The sequence below is a fragment of the Marmota monax genome, unplaced genomic scaffold, assembly GCF_021218885.2.
Source record: "Marmota monax isolate L192 unplaced genomic scaffold, Marmota_monax_Labrador192_F-V1.1 WCK01_AAM20220418_F8-fsc01255, whole genome shotgun sequence".
Taxonomy (NCBI): Eukaryota; Metazoa; Chordata; class Mammalia; order Rodentia; family Sciuridae; genus Marmota; species Marmota monax.
The window spans coordinates 53,487-69,319 of record NW_026694991.1 but is presented as its reverse complement, the minus strand read 5'-3'; the positions used below and the strand labels follow the sequence as shown (position 1 = coordinate 69,319).

At 33.6% G+C, this 15,833-nt stretch overlaps 2 pseudogenes; one reads left to right on the top strand and one right to left on the bottom strand.

The window, feature by feature from the left end:
* Nucleotides 1–1,665: 1,665 nt before the first annotated feature.
* On the bottom strand, nt 1,666–4,214 carry LOC131423537 (spermatogenesis-associated protein 48-like; annotated as a pseudogene).
* Nucleotides 4,215–4,307: 93 nt separating this feature from the next.
* The window catches only part of LOC124081299 (zona pellucida-binding protein 1-like), a 60,884-nt pseudogene continuing 49,358 nt past the window's right edge, over nt 4,308–15,833 (top strand).

Here is a 15,833-nt window from a genome sequence, read left to right as displayed (position 1 = left end):
CAGACCAGATGAGCCAAAGACTTTTTAACAACACTTCAGTAATTTGGTAGCTTACCAAACTGCTTCTTCAATTTAAACTTCTTGGAGTAATGTTTTAAGAGTCCACTCTGAGAATAACTTACACAAATTGACAATATTGCCTTTAAAATTATACTAAACTGGAGTTTTCAGCTTACAAGGTAAATGCCATTCTTGAATTAAATGAGAAGAATGACTTTAGTTACCTTAGAATAAATATAGTATTATGCATTGAAATGTTTGCAAAGGTTGAGTTCAAGCTCCTTTCTTGATAGACTAGAAAAGAATCTGTAGTTCATAATCGGTGAGAATGTATTAGGTCGGTGAGATGAACTTGAACTATCAGTATTTCCCTCATTGCCAATACGTAAACATTTTTAGCACCTAAGACAGTATTTGTCATTTGTAGATATAAGTACATTTGATTCTCAGTAATACAATATTTCCATAGATGGTATTTCCAATGGAATATAAAATGATTCTTAAGATAGGTTGTTGCAATTTTTATACTTTTTATAGAAAAATTCTATAACTCAGAAATTTCTGTGAGTCTAAATGCTAAAACCACAATGAGTATAAATTAAAATCAAAACTCTCATGCTTAAATCTCTTAAAATTCTCCTTCTAGCCTAACAGTCTCTGGATGGTAGGGCTGAGGAGTTATCTTGTGGGGATTTTCATTTTGATTACTTTTTCCTTTATTCCTATCCTCTCCTGGTTTCTTGTATGGCCTTTCTCCAGGAAGAAAGGGCAAAAACTACGAATCCCTACCATACTAACACATGGTAGCTTCCAGTCTGGTTGGTGCTGAAACAAAGCCATGGCAAGGTATTGCCATCTTTGACATTGGAGCAATTCAAGCACTTCCTGCTATGTCATTTGGCCTTTTCCTTTTCAAATACTCAAAGCTTTTTTTCCCTCCCTGTCTATCAGACATATTTTAATACAGGAAAAAGTCCCTGAGGGTTTCCTTTGGAGCTAATTCTTGCCAAACTTCTGGGCCCAGGCCTGTGGTTATATAGTGGAACTCTTACAGAGAAACCACGTGGCACATATCAGTAAGAGGTCATGAATCCTGGTTCTGGTCCTGTAAAGCTATTTATGCAGGGGATGCTTCTCTTCATCTCTGTTCTTACTGTACCCCCAAATTAACTTTCACATTTGTTCCCACTTAATTTGAGCTCCTGTGACCTGTTTAACAACCATCAGTAAATTATTGTTTTCAAGTGAGAGACTTATATAACGAGGCTTGCTACACAATTACCAATGTAGTACATAAATTCCTTTGTGGTAAAATAATATCTATATTTCTAAAATAAATGATCGTTATACCTTTTTTCCTGACTTAAACTTAATAAATATTTTTTTCTTTTTAAATTAAATTTTATTCTGCAAATAGATTTATATTTATCATTCTATAATTTAAAAAAAAAATATATAATTTGGGCTGGATCTGTAGCTCAACAGTAGAGTGCCCACCTCACATGTGTGAGGCACTGGGTTCGATCCTCAGTACCACATAAAAATAAACAAAGATATTGTGTCCAACTACAATTAAATATATATATATATATATATACATATATATATATATATATAAACTTAAAAATGCCCTATTCAGGTATCATTTTGTCAATTTGACTGCTAAAATCCTATATCTTATATCCATGTTTTTCTTTCTCACTGGAGTATTTAAGAGTTACAAAGTCCATATTACTTTATTTACCTCCAAGTTTTGCTCTGATGGAAATGTCTGGTACTTGCCTGGAATTCCACCTCCTACTCTGTTGCAGTTCTTCAAACAGAATTGTTTGCCTTTTTATTGTTGTTGGAAATTCAGGGTCTGGTCTAGGAATTCGATGTTGAGGTTTCACATCACTGAAATCTGCCAGGTTTGATATAGTTCTGCCAATGCCAGGCTTTAAATCAGCATCACCACCAGGACTCACAAATCCTGAACAGGGATCAACTAAGGGCACATCATCTCGAAGTGGAAATAATGGATAATCTGGCCCATAGGTGGAGGATAAGGATAGTGTACATGATAGTTTGGCAGGACAGAAGGGGGGTAAAGATGAAATTTAAGAAAGGCAGGATTACATTTCTTTTCAAATCTGCCATAGTCATGTCTGTCTTCAAATCCTTTCACAAAGGGCATATTCATCTGGGAAGCACAACCATACAGAATCTTGAAATGAAGATTTTGCAAGGTCTCTCACAAGGTCTTTGCACAGCCCAAAGTCTGATTAGGAAGTGACTTCTAATACAAAAAATAAGGAACCAGAGGAGAATGTAACAGAATAGTAGCTAAACACGAAAAATAATCTAGGCAGACTGGAATTTGGATTGCTCATAGCAAATTCCAGCAGACAGAACTCAAATCTACTTCATTAATAAACTATTGTATTAGTCATTACTCATATTGCTAATGTTTCACCTTTGACCTCTCATAATCACATCAGGCATGGTGGCATGTGCCTATAATCTCAACTACTTGGAAGCTCAGATAAGAGGACTGCTTGAGCCCAGGAGTTTGGGTCCAGCTGGCCAACACAATGAGACCTTGTCTCTTAAAAAAAAAAAAAATGGAAAAAAAAAAGGGCATATTCATTTTTCTTAAGAGATCAGAGTAGTGTGGGTAATCTTCATTCTCAACAGTTTTTCTTCCTGAAGAGATAGACCTTTTAGGAATACTTATCTTTCCAGGTTTGCACCGAACCTCCATATCTATAGCCTTTCTTCTTTTATAAGGACAGGAAATTAAATTCTTCTGATGAATTTTTAACTAAAAAAATTCTTATATTTCCAGTAACTGAAGATTAGTGTTTATCTAGCATAAAACTTTTGATTCATCTTTCTAAATGTTGATAGAATAAGGCTTTATTTTCAGTAGAAAAATGTCTTTTTCCATAAAAATGAGGATAGGGAAGCAAAGCAGTAAAAGAACAGACAGAAAAAAAGCAGAGCCCTTGGTGCTGGGCAACAGCTAGAACTCTAATCACTGAACTATTATGCACATCATAATGTAATTCTTAGGAAAACCTTGGTAGTAATGTGTCCATGATGCATTTTTCTCCAATACTCAGGACAACTATGTTCATTTATCTAAAAATTTGCATAAGTTGATATTGTATGGTTAAGTTAAGGAGTATAAAGCAGTTGGTTTAGTAAAAATGTATATTTTAAGAATAGATGTGACTAAAATGAAAGAGTTTTCCTGATACAAGTATCTTTATATTTGTGGTCTAAATAGGTGTTAATTTAAATTTACTGCAAAGTAAACATGTATTATATTAAAGATAATTTAGTATGCCTAATTTTTAAGGAAGTAATCCCAAATTATACTCAAAGTAAAGTCTCATCCTTTACATTTTAGATAATCCTTACTTCTCTAATGCTACTATGGTGTTCAAGAACAGAAATGAGGGTTTTAACACTAATTCTAGAAAATTACAACAAGGTATCAGTTTATTCATCCACATGAAAAATAAAATCTTATTTAAATTCGAAATATAGCGGTTCACTTAAAATCTGCTTTAAACCACACAATTTAGTCTTGCAGGAAAACTGCCTCCAAGGGAATTCCAAACATTATAACATGAGATAAAAGCTCATACCACACTTAGTAAAGCCAAAATTCAACTCAGGCAAAATTGTATAAGTCAGATATATGACATGTGTATCAGGTCAGTTTTAAGACAGCAAAAGGTTAAGGTATCTATGGTGTAATATAAAACCATTAAAAATTTTAAGATATACTTCTCAACAGTAAAGGAGATTGAAATAACTGGTAAGGCTGCCAGGTTTGAAATCTATGAGTATATTCAAAGTATATCTAGTGAGTTATTAGTCCACTCATATCACTCATTCCTTCTTATTACATAAAGGTGACAATACAATTGTTGTTAGGCAGTCTTTAGTTGCTCTTCATTCTTCAAGTATTTGCAGCAACTGCATGAGACATTTTTATCATACCTCTGCTACTATCAGGTAAATCCTTCCAGAAGCAAAAAAGTAGAGGCATAATTCCATTTCAATTGCTCTAAAAATATATTCTTGTTATAAACAGACTCTTAGGCTGATAGGTGTTTTAGTAGGCTTTTCTAAATTTAGGTGATGAAAGATGATTTTCCAGGCTGAGTGCGAAAGTCAATTCCATCTATGGTCCTTTCTTCCATTTTTCCATCGAGCCGCATCTTGGCGTTAAAAGCATTACCTTTAGCTCCCCAAATTCACTACATTTTTCTTCCAGTATATTCCATATGTCAGTAATGTACGTGTTGCCAACAATGAGATTCAGGCAATCTCTGAGCACTGCAGGTGTATTAACTCATAAGTTTTGTGTGTTGATCAGAGTTGAACCCCAAACACTAAGACACAGCCTACATCCCATCTTGCAAAAAGGGGGTTCCCTCTGTCCATAATTGCTACTAAAAGGCCAAGACGCCGGGCTTGGGGGCTCCCGGATCCCTTGCCTAGATACAGAATCTTCCACAAGTCGCTTAAGCGCTGGAGGATTCCCTCAGCAGCGGAGCTGTCTGGAAGATTCAGTGGACGCTCAGCGCGGGGCAGCGGCGCGCGTTCCTTCCTCCCCTAGTGTCAAAAGTCAAGCGGACATGCCAACACAACTCTAGCCTACCGCTCCGCGGGAAGTGGCGGCGAGTCCGTCCGGTTCGCCTTCCGGTCCACCGCCCGCCAATTTCCGGCGGCGGGTGAGCGCGCGTCGCGTAACGACCTTCTGCGTGGAGTGTAGGCAGGCGGCGGCGGCGTAAGGATGGAGACCTCGGCCTCTGGCCGGGCGTGGCGGACCTGGCGGCGGGCCCGGGCCTCTGGCTTCCCGCTCTCCCGAGCAGCCATCCTCCTCTTCTCCGCCTTTCTTGTGCGGGCGCCCCCGTCAGGTGAGGGTCGGCGGCGCTCGGTGGTCTAGCTCTGCTGGGTAACCGTGACTCCACCCTTGATTACGTTTTCCTGTGTCACGTGCACCCGGTTTATATAAACACTGTACTTAATTAATACCTGACCAAAAAAGTGTATTTTATGTAGAGGTCGTACAAAGTCCCTGTATTTGCAAAGAGGAGCGAATGACTGGGAAATCTTTAATCTTTTGAAGATAGAAGAGCACTCAAACACCTGGAGTTAAAAGTTTGAAATTTAAACTGAATTAATAAACTCCTAAATTAAACCCATGGTTCATTTACTGGCTTTATATTTCTTTGTGAGTTCCATAATATATTGTCCTGAGCCAATGTATTCCATAGTATGTGTGCTGTGATTTTAAAATATCCGTGATACACGAGCTCCCTCTATTGGCTGGAGATATAAAATGCAGAATATGCTGAGATTTTTTTAAGTTTTGACATCTGAAGAGCTGACATGCTTTTCCATATTCTTACAAAATACATTTATGATATTTCAAAATAACATGATAGAAACAAGTGCTGAAAAAAGTTAAGAGTGTAATTGAACTGTTATTTAACTGGAAATATTTGGCTACTTTATTTTTGTTTATATATTCTAGACTTTCTTAAAAATAAAATCCAAGAATTGATGAATGAAAAGCACAAAAGAGGCTTTCTAAAATGCTAACACTTGTTCAAATAAAGGAGAATGAAAAAATAAGGTCTCCAAGAAAAATGCGGAAGGAATGTGGAAGTAAGCATGGGATAGATGAGGTGGAGAAAAGAGTGAGTGAGTGAGTGGAGATTTACAAGATATGCTAAACTCCAGTCATCTGGAATCCAAAAATTGATCTATGAGAATATCCAGTGTCCTTTATTTGCAGGATTAAGATACTTTTGAAAGTGGTTCATGGTTTTGTACCTAATATGAAAGGAAGTGTTTTCATTTAAATATCTTCCTTGTCTTTTTTTTGACCCACTAATCAGACCAGACCAATGAGGGTATAAGAAGCAGAATAAGGAGTCAATATATTTATATGTGAACCATGAATACTAAAGGCCATGTATTTATATGGCATTTTATAATTTATACAAATTACATTTAGTCCTACAGTAACTCTGTAAGCTGGAATTATTGTCCCAGTTCCAGATGAGAAAAGTTAGGCTCCTAAACTTTAAAGTGGCTTTCTTAAAACCAGTATGTGGTGGGATTTAAACTCAGATCTTCTGGCTTTTAATACCATTTTATTTTATTTGTGCTTTACTTCTTTGTTGTTAGAGAGTACTTGGGTATAGTGCTTTGTAATACTGTATTTTTATATTGATTTTCTCACTTGCTCTGTTCTCACCATTATCCCTTTCAAACGTGTTCATTCAAAAATGAGGGATATCAATATATTTCACAATTATTTAATAGTTGCCATGTACATGGTATAAAGCTTTGTTTTATTTTTTGATAAGTTTATATAAACACTGATACTTCCATCAATTGAATGTATAATAAATAAAATTATATTTGTCCATAAACAACTATAATAAAATGTGGAATGAATTACATAACAGAGGTGGTAGTGATATCCTGATATCCTGACAAATACAAACAAACAGGAGTTTTGAAAGAGGTGGTATTTGTGATTTGGGTCTTGAGGGATAGGAGATTTGGAATTTAGAAACTAAAACATAGTGTTCTAAGTGAATGTGAAAAAAGCCAGAAATGAGATGTAATAGAGAGAAGGCAGTAGGTAGATTAAACTCATTAGGGCACATGAAGGTGAGTAGAGTTGGAAAAGAGATATGAGATACAAGAGGAACTGGATTTATGAGCTTCACCTTTGTGTAAGATCAAGTGTACTTTAAAGTTTTGGAGTTTCCAGTGAGGAAATTTGTTAACCCTTTGCTTTCTTTTTGCCTTTCATAGTTGAATATTTGGTTCGATTTCCAAGAATTTTTGCTTGACCCAAGAGTCAGTGAAAATAGTGGGATCATCAAATTTTCCAGGTATTCATATATAGACTCACAATAATTTTAAAAAGTTAACATTTGTTTACATTTTTTCTTTTTAGTTATACATGACATTAAGAATTTATTTTTGACATATCATACATACATGGAATATAACTTGCCATTTTTGTGATTTAAATTTTATTAGTGTTTTCCAAATGGCTAATGTTTCCTAGTTCTCCTGTCTTCTAAAGTTCATGTCCTTCTACAGAAATGGATTAAAGTTCTTTCCATATAGTTAGATTCTTCAAAGCTTAATTTTTATGCTATAATGACATAATTATGCAAAGGATAATTCTAAAATTTAGCTGAAGTTGCCAATATTGTTTTTGCTTATTGTATAATACTAGGTATAATATTAAATATGGACAATTTAAACATGCTAAAACATTTTAAACGAGATTTTGGATTTACAAAATCTTATAAAAGTCACATGAGACACAGAAGCCACAACTTTGTTTTTGCATTTTTATCAGGGTATAAATTCATTTTCCATAAAATTAGTGTGTTGGCAATGTTAGATAACATCCCCACTATCTTACATCGCATTTTCATCACTCTCAATAAAAACATCATACCTATTAGGTCATCACTTTCCAGCTCCTGGAAACAACAAATTGGCTTCCTGTTTGTGTAGATTTGCCGATTCCAGACATTAGTGGAATTATAATTGTAATTGTAGTAGCCTTTTGTGTCTGGGTTCATTCACTTAGTTTAAGGTCTTTGAGGCTTATCATGTTATACAATATGTAAGTACTTCCTTCCTTTTTGCAGTTGAATAATATTTTATTTCGAGTAAATGTTTGTTTTCCTTTCTCTTAGGCATTTTCCTAGGGGATTTGCTAGAAAACAGATGATCCTATTTTTAACATTTTGAAAAACTGCCAAACTAATTTTCGAAGAGCCTGAACTAGCTTACTTTCACACTAGTAATGTTAGAGGGTTCAAACTTTCCAACATCCTCATCAATACTTGATACTATCCATCTTTTTTTGTTTACAGCTATCCTAATGTGTGTAAAGTGGAATCTTGTGATTTTGATTTGTATTTCTCTAATAGCTAATGATTTTATGTTTATGGCCATGTGAATACCATTTTGCAAAAATGGCTATTTAGATCTTTTTCCTGTTTTTAAAATATTTTTGGTTGTTGTTGAGTTATAGTGTTCTTTATATATTCTGAGTGTTGGACACATACCATACAAATGATTTACAAATATTTTCTCCAATTACATGGATTGTATTTTAACTTTATTAATGTGTCTTTTGAAATTCACATTTTAAAGTTTGATAAAGTCTAATTTCTATTTTTTTCTGGTACTTCTGGTGTCATATTTAAGAAATTATCATCTAACCAGTTGTGATCATTAATGGAGCAATAATTTCCTTATATGTTTCTTCATATGAGTTTCATTGTTTTAGCTCTTTTATTTAGGTCTTTGATCCATTTTGAATTAATTTTTATGATGCAAGAGAGAGATCAAATTCCTTCTTTAGCATGTGATTGTTACCTAATTGTTCTAGTACCATTTGTTGAAGATACTATTTTCTCTGTATTTAATTGTCTTGGTACCCTTCTTAAAAAATGATTAGCCGTAGTTTATGAGTTTTATTTATGAGTGCCATTGATGTATATTAATTTTTGTTCTGAATGTTTTGTAGTTTTCAGTGTACAAGTCTTACATTTCTTTTGCTAGCCTTATTTCTAAATATTTTATTATTTTGATGCTGTTATAAATGGAAGAATTTTATTTAGTTCATGGATTGTTCACTACTAGAAATACAATTGATATTTTCATTCATATATATATATATATATATATATATATATATATATATATATATATATATTTCCTCAGGTCAATACCTTGTTGTCTTGGCTATTGTTGCTTTATAATAAATTTTTGAGCTATGAAGTGTAAATCTTTTATAATTTTTTTATTTTATAGAATGTTATGGTTATTCTTGCATTTCCATATCAACTCTTGATTTAGTGTGTCAGTTTCTGCAAGAAGTCCCTTGGTCTTAAAGTAGGAATTGCATTGACTCTGCAGATCTATTTTTGTCATCTTAACAATTTTAAGTATTTTCAATCCAGGAATATGGACTATCTGTCTATTTAAGTTTTCTTTAATTTCACTTTATGATGTTTTGTAGTGTTCAGTGTGCAAGTTTTAACTTTTCTTTTGTTCAGTTTTTTTACTAAATATTTTACTACTTTTGATGCTGTTGTAAATAGAAGGATTTTATTTAGTTTGTGGATTATTCATTGACAAATTGTAGAAATACAGATGATATTTTGGTCGTATCCTGCCATCTTGCTTTATTCATTATTTAGCTCTATTTTTAGGGTGGTTCATTAAATTTTTTTTTACATCTGCAAATAGAGATAGTTCTATTTCCTTCCTTTCCAATCTGAATTCCTTTTATATTTTCATGCCAGCTTCTTAGGTAGAACCTCAATATTGATGATAACAGATATCTTTGTCTTGCTCCTGATCTTAGGGAAGGAAAAGTTTTCAGTAAGTTGGATGGTAGGTATGAGTTTTTTTTTTTTTTTTTTTTTTTTTTTAATAGATGTCCTTAATCAGGTTGACTAAGTTCACTCTGTTCAGTTTTACTCTGTGTGTGTGTGTGTGCGCGCGCGCGAGCGTATGTGTGTGTGTGTAAGGGAGGGAGAGAGGGTGTTAGATTTTGTCAAATTTTTCACATCTTTGGAAATGATCATTTGTTTTTTAATCCTTGCTTCTGTTAACATGTTGCATCATATTGACAAATTTTAGTATTCTGAATCAGCATTGAATTCCTGGAATAAATCTTAGTTGACTGTGATATATAGTCCATTTTTTATTAATACTGCCAGATTTGGTTGCCAGTATTTTGATGATTTTTATACCTCTAGATTCATAAGGAAATTTGATCTGTAGTTTTCTTGTGATATCTTCATTTGATTTTGGTTTTAGAATAATATTGGATTTGTAGAACAAGTTGGAATGTTTTCCCTCCTCTTCTATTTTTTGGAAAAAGTTTATGAAGGATTATTGTTAATTGTGCTTTAGTCTTTTGGTAGAATTTACCAGTGAATCCATCTGGTACTAGATTTTTCTTTGTGGAAGTTTTTTGAATACTAATTTAATCACTGTGGTTGTTTTAGGTCTGTTCAGATTTTATGTTTCATTGTCTTCAAATGAGAAATAAGCTAGTAATTGAAGACCACTGGTATGTTGTTAGTTCCTTTCTTTGTTGCTACCAGTATTATATTTTTGTTTATGAACTTAATTATGTACCTGTGTATAGATTTCTTTGGGTTTATTTTAATTAGAGTTCATTGACCTTCTTGGATTTGTAGATTCATACTATTCATCCTTTTGGGGACGTGTTTATCATTATTTCTTTAAATATCTTTTGTGTCTCTCCCCGCTCTTCATGGAACACTCATTATTATGCATGTACTCATGATTTGATGATTTCTCTCATATCTCTAAGTCTTTATTCATTTATCTTTATTTCTTTTTTTCTTCAGACTGGATAACCCCAAATTGTTTATCTTAAAATTCACTGATTCTTCTGCCTGATCAAGCTGTTGATTCCTTTTAGATAATTTTTTTATTTCAATTATTATATTTTTAAAAAATATTTATTTTTTTAGTTGTAGCTGGACACAATACCTTTATTTTATTTATTTTTATGTGGTGCTGAGGATCGAACCCAGGGCCTCACACTTGTTAGGCGAGTGCTCTACTGCTGAGCCACAACCCCGGCCCTCAATTATATTTTTTTTTAAAGAGAGAGAGAGAGAGAGAGAGAGAGAGAGAGAGAGAGAACTTTTTTAATATTTATTTTTTAGTTTTCAGTGGACACAACATCTTTTTTTTTTTATTTTTATGTGGTGCTGAGGATCAAACCCAGTGCCCCGTGCAGGCCAGGCAAGCACGCTACCGCTTGAGCCACATCCCAGCCCCAATTATTATATTTTAATTGTTCTTTTATAATTTATCTCTTTGTTGATATTCTCTGTTTAGGGAGATGATCATCTCATACTGTTTTTATTTCTTTAGACATTGTTTTCTTGTACTATATTTAAAATAGCTAATTGTATATGTATTTATGCAGTAAGCCCAATATTCGATCTTAATTTTAGGGTAAGTTTCAATTGGCTGCTCTTTTTCTATGTATGTAATTGAACTTTTTCTCTTTTTTTGCATGTTTATGTTTTTAGTTGAAAACTGGAAATATTAATAATATAGCAAAACAACCCTCTAAGATTCTTCTTTCCTCCCAGATTATGATGTTGTTTGCCTATCTTTTTTGTTTGTTTAGTGACTTTTTTGAACTAATTGTGTAAATTATTTATTCTTTACATGCATAATCACTGAACTTTCTGAACAGTTGTCTTTGGCTAATGATTATATAGAACTCTAATTAAACAGCTTAGTCTTTGCTGAGGTCTATGTGTGCATACTGTGGATTGTATCTTTAATTTTTAGTATCTTTTATTTTTAGCTATGTATTTGACAGTTCTACCTTAGCATTGACTTTATGCTATGTAGAATCTCAATTTCAGTTAGAGGTGAGAACATGAGGCTTCTTGGTATTTACTGAGATGGCACACGTCCTGGACATACATACAGCCTGGAATATACAGGCTTCTATTTTGTTAGGAATGTGTCAGTTTTCTTACTTCCTGTGGAAATGTTACTCACCAGATTTTTATCTTAAGCTTTTGGTTAACTTACTAGTTTCCTCACCTATCCTCTACTGTATCAGGCAGTCACAAAATCAAGGGAAGATAGCCTTGTGAGTAGGGTCTTTCAAGAGATTGCTAGACAGGTCTAATAATGACAGTTCTCTGGGAAAGAAGTTTTGGAGTTATTTTGATCTTGTTTGCCCCTTCCAGTGGTTGTGAGGCTGATGGTTCTCACTATAATTTAAGACTTTACTTTCATGGATACTACAGAGATTGTGAGGACAGCAAAAGAGCAAGTTAAAATGCTTTAAGAGCACCATTTTTTCACAAGTATGTTGTTTCGTTAGAGCTTTTATAACAAAACACTACAGACTGAATAGCTTATACAGCAGAAATAATCTCACAGTTTTGGAGGATAGAAGTCCAAAATCAGTTGCTGTAAGGGTTGATTCCTCTGAGTGCTCTGAAAGAAAGATCTGTTCCTTCTTCCTATGTCTCTTCACATTGCCTTTCATCAATACTTATGTGTTCAAATCTTTCCTTTTTTAAGGGCATCATTCACACTAGATTTGGACCCAGCCTAAAGATTTAATTTTGATTTCCTTTGTAGAATTCTATCTACAAATAAATTCACTTTCTCAGGGAGTGGGGATTAAGACTTCAACATATGAATGTGGGGGTGATGAGAGGAGAACAGTTCATCCCACAACACTGAAATTCAGTTGTCTTGTGTAAATTTTTCTTACCTTGCTTAAAGTCTTTGATGAATTTCAGAGTTCTGAAAATTCTTATTATTATTTATGAAAAAAATTTGGAACTCCTTACTCTGCCACGTTTGTTGATTTTACTAGCTATAACTTTTAAATCTAGATCATAAATAGTTATTTATATCTGATTTCCTTATTATTTAATGTTATTGAATAATGTTAAATTTGTTCTTTAAATGAATTAACATTACAATTCAGCAGATAGTGTTTTTATCAGAAGTAGAGTATTTTTAATTTCTTTTAGACTGACATTTTGCTAGATGTGTATGCTGACTGCCTGCTGTTTTATGCCTGGAGTTTCTTCTGTTGTGCAAGGTTTCAGCATCTATCTCTATTGGCCATTTTTCTGTTCTGTGGTCCTTTTTTTAACTTGTTCTCATTTTACTTGCTCTATTAATGTCAGTTAGTTTTCTGTTTTTATTCACTCATGTATCCATTTGGTCAGTGAACATTTGTTTACATTTTCACTTAATTTCATTTCTTGGTGCATATGATAACACATACACACACACGTGTGTGTGTGTGTGTGTGTGTGTGTGTGTGTGTGTGTGTTTTACTTGTATAAAAAGTTTCTGGGCCTATTGTATCCAGGAGTAGTTGATAAGTATCATATGACCTTACCATTCTCCATCTCACTAAGATATAGGTCTTCAAAGTGTCTGTACCAGTTCACATCTCCTCCAGAAGGGTTCAAGGGATATTTCCCACATACTCACCAGCATAAAATATTATCCAATTTTTCCATTGTTTGCTAAGCAAAAAAAGTTAAGCTGCCTCTGTTCATTTTTTTTCTGCCTGTTTTCAAAGGAGTTATTTCATATCATTTATATTCCATTACAAATCCATCATTGATTTTCTTTGTTGGAATATCTTCTTCCCAAGTTCAAATCTGTTAAGTTTGTTCATGTTGTATAGGATTGAACAGAAATTGTTAATATTTAATCATCTGAGTTTAGTATTTTTGTGTTCGTACCTTTGCCATGAAAATAGTTTCTCACTATAGAACTCAATAACACGATTAATAACTTAGACTTAATTGACATATATAGAATATATCAACCAACATCAAGCAGATACAGTTTTTTTCTCAGCAGCACATGGATCCTTCTCAAAAATAGACCATATAGTATGCCACAGGGCAACTCTTAGCAAATACAAAGGAGTAGAGATACTACCATGCATTTTATCCGATCATAATGGAATGAAATTGGAAATCAATTATAAAATAAGGAAGAAAAATTCCTACATCACATGGAGAATGAACAATATGCTACTGAATGAACAATGGGTTACAGAAGACATCAAGGAGAAATTAAAAAATTCTTAAGAGGTAAATGAAAACATAGACACAACATATAGAAATCTCTGGGACACTATGAAAGCAGTACTAAGAGGAAAATTTATTGCATGGAGTTCATTCCTTAAAAGAAGAAAAAGCCAACAAATAAATGACCTCACACTAAATCTCAAAGCCCTAGAAAAAAGAAGAACAAATCAGCAGCAAATGCAGTAGAAGGCAAGAAATAAACCGATGTGATTCTGCAACTTGTATTTGGGGTAAAAAATGGGAGTTCATAACCCACTTGAATCAAATGTATGGAAGATGATATGTCATGAGCTTTGTAATGTTTTGAACAACCAATAAAAAAATAAAATAAATAATTAAAATCAGAGCTGAAATCAATTAAATTGAAACAAAATAAACAATTGAAAAAATTGACAAAACTGAAAGTTGGTTCTTTGAAAAAATAAATAAGATTGACACACCCTTAGCCATGATAACAAAGAGAAGAAGAGAGAGAACCCAAATTACTAGCATACAGAAAGAAAAAGGCAATATCACAACAGACACTACAGAAATACAGAAGATAGAAATTATTTTGAAACCTTATACTTGAATAAAATAGAAGATAGTGAAGACATCGAGAAATTCCTTAAGTCATATGATCTGCCCAGATTGAGTCAGGAAGATATACACAACTTAAACAGACCAATATCAAGTGAGAAAATAGAAGAAGCCATCAAAAGATTACCAACCAAGAAAAGCCCAGGACCGGACAGATATACAGCCAAGTTTTACAAGACCTTTAAAGAAGAACTAATACCAATACTCTTCAGTCTATTTCAGTAAACAGAAAAAGAGGGAGTACTTTCAAATTCATTCTACGAGGCCAATATCACCCTGATTCCAAAACCAGACAAAGACACCTCAAAGAAAGAAAACTTCAGACCAATATCTCTAATGAATATAGATGCAAAAATCCTCAATAAAATTCTGGCAAATCGGATCAAAAACATAAAAAAAGATTGTGCACCATGATCAAGTGGGATTCATCCCCGAGATGCAAGGTTGGTTCAACATACGGAAATCAATAAATGTAATACATCACATCAATAGAATAAAGATAAGAACCATATGATCATCTTGATAGAAACAGAAAAAGCATTTGACAAAATACAGCACCCCTTTATGTTCAAAGCACTAGAAAAACTAGGGATAACAGGAACTTACCTCAACATGTAAAAGCTATCTACGCTAATCAGGTCAACATCATTCTAAACAGAGAAAAACTGAAGGCATTCCCTCTAAAATCTGGAACAAGACAGGGATGCCCTCCCTCACCACTTCTATTCAACATAGTTGAAACACTGGCCAGAGAAATTAGACAGATGAAAGAAATTAAAGGGATACACATTAAAAAAAGAACTCAAATTGGCATTATTTGCTGATGATATGATTCTGTACCTAGAAGACCCAAAAAACTCTACCAAGAAACTTCTAGAACTAGTAAATGAATTTAGCAAAGTGGTAGGATATAAAATCAACATCCATAAATTAAAGGCATTCCTGTATATTAGTGACAAATCCTCTGAACAGGAAATGAGGAAAACTACCGCATTCACAATATCCTAAAAAAAAAATAAAACCTTGGGACTCAACAAAAGAGGTGAAAGATCTATACAATGAAAACTATATAACCCTAAAGAGAGAAATAGAAGAAGACCTTAGAAGATGGAAAGATCTGCCTTGCTCATGGATAGGCAGAATTAATATTATTAAAATGACCATATTACCAAAAGAACTATACAGGTTCAATGCAATTCTGATCAAAATCCCAATGGCATTCCTCATAGAAATAGAAAAAGCAATTATGCAATTCATCTGGAAAAATAAGAGACCCCAAATAGCTAAAGCGATTCTAAGCAGGAAGAGTGAAACAGGTGGTATCAGTATACCAGACCTTAAACTATACTACGGTGCAATAGTAACAAAAACAGCATGGTACTGGCACCAAAACAGGCTGGCAGACCAATGGTACAGAATAGAGGACACATAGACTAACCCTTATATTAGACAAAGGTGCCAAAAGTATGCAATGGAGAAAGGATAGCATCTTCAACAAATGGTGCTGGGAAAACTGGAAATCCATATGCAACAAAATGAAATTGAATCCCTATCTCT